The sequence below is a fragment of the Limulus polyphemus genome, unplaced genomic scaffold (genome assembly GCF_000517525.1).
Source record: "Limulus polyphemus unplaced genomic scaffold, Limulus_polyphemus-2.1.2 Scaffold6816, whole genome shotgun sequence".
Taxonomy (NCBI): Eukaryota; Metazoa; Arthropoda; class Merostomata; order Xiphosura; family Limulidae; genus Limulus; species Limulus polyphemus.
Window position 1 is genome coordinate 12848 of NW_013672426.1, and position 3728 is coordinate 16575.

Sequence of the window (3728 nt, forward strand, 5' to 3'; positions counted from 1 at the left end):
AAGATGAAAACATCTCGTACTGAACATTTTCTGGTTAAATAGTGAAAATGAAAACATCTCGTACTGAACATTTCCTGGTTAAATAGTGAAGATGAAAACATCTCCTACTGAACATTTTCTGGTTAAATAGTGAAGATGAAAACATCTCGTACCGAACATTTCCTAGGTAACTAGTGAAGATGAAAACATCTCTTACTGAACATTTCCTGGTTAAATAGTGAAGATGAAAACATCTCCTACTGAACATTTCCTGGTTAAATAGTGAAGATGAAAATATCTGCTACTGAACATTTTTTTATGTAAATAGCGTAGCTGAGAACATTTTTTTACTTTAGTGTGAATATGATTACATTTCCTACATAAACAGCGAAGATGATAGTATTTTATATGTAAATAGTGAAGATGATGACTCGAACACGTCTGCATTGCACTTATCTGCTGATTTTCTTCGTGCATAGTGTTGCACGTGAATTATCCAACCATTCTAGCTTTAAGCTTTTTTGGACTTACTTGTCTGCATTCATGTTTCGAGAACGCTGTACTAACAAAGACATTTATAATAAGATACAGACAGTAAGGTCTCACTCGTAGAATCTACTAGAATCTCTGACCAGTTTTGTAATGTTTTATAATGGGTGTATGCCCCCTCCTCCCTTCAGAGGCTCATTGGTAATTCTGAAGGATTATGACGCTAAAAATGGGTATTGACACCCGTGGTGGGCACAACACAGATAGCCCATTCTGTAATTTTGTGCTTAACAGCAAAACAAACAAAATGAAAAGTGAAATATAAAAAATATTATTTTTTCTTATAACTTAAAATTACTTATGCACGAGGAAGAAAACTAGCTCTAGAATATGTGTCAAGGCTTCTATTTCTGTGGCTTCTTAAATTGTATATGAAACAATAATATTCTTTGTAAAAATGCATGGCTGTGCTGACTAATTGTCATTTTTAATTATTCTCATTTGTTCCAGAATAACATTGTGAAGCTGTTTTCTTAATTTTATTTAAATGTGGTCGTCCGAGTGTACATTTAGATTAGTATCCATTTGTTATGTATCTATATAGTATCTTCACACCATCCCTATTGTAGTGTATAAAATAATATGTTAACTCCCCAAAACGGGTTAGACACCATGACTTACATAAATTTATTCTGACAGAAAAACTATTCATTCATTGTCAGAACTTTTAAGCATGTATATATATGGGTGTGGACCAAGAAGTCATCTACATCAAGTATCTCCACTTGTTTTAAAATATTTTTATGTATATTCGAAACAAGTTACAAGTATGTACAAAAATTATTTACACTATGGAGATCATAGTTCGATCTTAAACACTATACAGTTCTCATCTTCTTGTCAAAAGTCCACTTAGGCTAATTCAATTGCTTAGAATCCAGTTGACAAACCGAACTATTTTTCTGTACTTTATCACAGTAGTATCAGTGAATAATTCACTTACGCTGCCTCGTGTGTTACCACAGTTGTATCCTGAACTTCCAATGAGTTTATTCTTTTAGTCCACACATACGGGTTCAATTAGTTTAGAACACCCTTTGACAAGACCAGTTATTCTTCTTATCTCTATCAAACTCTTAATCTCACATTAAAACCGTTAAGGCTATTCACTCCCACGACAGCTAAATTCACGTTTTCTAACTTTTATCTGACTGAACTTCTCTTGACTTCGCTTTTACTCCCCTCCCGCTCGTTTGGTCGCCGCTATTTGTATGTTTATCACTGAGGCCTCTAGAATTTTCTATAGCCTCGACACCAATGAATTGCAAACACAGCATACGACTCTTACCGACTTAAGTAACCAAATTTGTCATAACTATTGCCTTAAAATAATCGCTTTTAACTCTCTTGTTATGAAAAACACAACAATCATTAAATCGTAACTCACAAAATATAATAAATAATAATGCCTACACTATACAGTCTTGTATATCCAACATTCATATTAACCCTGTTAGCATATTTTGTACACTGACACTTTGTAACACCACTTTTAAATTTAGGTTTTTATAATTAAAAAAAAATAATTTAAAGATTTATAACAGAAAATCATGAAGGCATAAAAATTAATTTGTTATTTGACAAAAATAAACACACTAGTGTCAGAACCGTGAAACCGAAAATATCAGTACACAAAACTTGAACGTCACAGGAAAAATACAGCATATTGTTTGAGATTTTATTTGTTTGTTTTAGAACAAAGCCACATTGGGCTATCTGCTGTGTCCACAGCGGGGACACAGACCCCAAATTTTAGATTTGTAAACCTGTAAACTTACCGCTATCCCACCGGGAACACGTTTATGAAACAACCATATTTCAAGTTAAATGAATAACTTATATCTATAAAATGATTACTGGATTTTGGTCTGATTTCTATACCTAAAATGTTTTATCATGAATTACAAAACAACCAGACTTTTCCTGTTTGTTGGACAGCCTAATTTAAAGCAACCATGTTTTATCGTCATTTCCCTTTTATTTATTTTTTTTTGTTTCGTATATCATTTTCTTATTACTTCATTTGAATCTTAGAACATTCGTATTTAACAACGATATTTCATTTTTTGTCATTTTCGTGTTTTTTCTTTTGTTTTGTATTTTCTCAATATCCCCTCTTGTGCCTAGAAGCAACTTTAATATTTTTCGTCCTGTTTTAATTTACCTTTTATGTTTAGTATTTTCTTGAATTTCGTTTGCGTTTTAAGTATGTATAATACTATTTTTGTTTTTTTCACGCAGACGAATACTTAAAACATTATTTTGCGTCGTTAGGCCCGTGCCCCGCTTCTACTTCACAGTGCCACCTATCCTCAATTAATGTTTTGAAAATTCAGAGTAGAAAACCATGATCGATGTCATACTCAAAAATTCCCGCGCGTATAGACTTGAGTCCCGAATCTTTTAAGCACCTAGCTATGCCTCTGATTTTGCATTATTCACTCTTGTGTTTTATATATTTTGTTAGTTTTTTCTTGTACGGTGACAAGTGAAAGAAATTATCTTAGATTTGATTTGTAATTTCCTTGAATTGACACAAAGTTATATGTGGAAAATGGTGGTTAGGAATCATTCATTAAAGTAAGATTCTGAAACGACTTCACGTGTAAAATAACCAGTAATACATTTCAAAAGAAATCTAATAAACAAAGAAAATAATTAAAACCATTTAAAGTAATACTGTTGTTGTTGTTTTCTCGTCAAAGAAACGCTATGCCTTAAGCCTATTCTTCGTTTCGCGGTCTCATACGGTTACACGGATTTTGGTAAACCATATCATTAACCCTAAACAAAATGGAAAACGACTCAACAGTTTGTTTGTTTTGAATTTCGCGCAAAGCTACACGAGGGCTATCTGCGCTAGCCGTCCCTAATTTAGCAGTGAGAGACTAGAGGGAAGGCAGCAAGTCATCACCACCCACCGTCACATTATAACGCCCCCACGGCTGAAAGGGCGAGCATGTTTGGTGGGAAGGGGATTCGAACCCGCAGATTACGAGTCGAGGGCCCTAACCACCTAGCCATGCCGGGCCTACAAGTCAACAGAGCTAGGACGGTATTATTTATGGTTTTGTTATTATGTTATTCAGAATTATGTTTAAATGGCTTTCCAATAAAATAGATGGGAAAAATAAAATATGATTTAAAATTTTTATTTTTAAAATCTTTTCAACAAAATAAACATTAACATGAATATATTG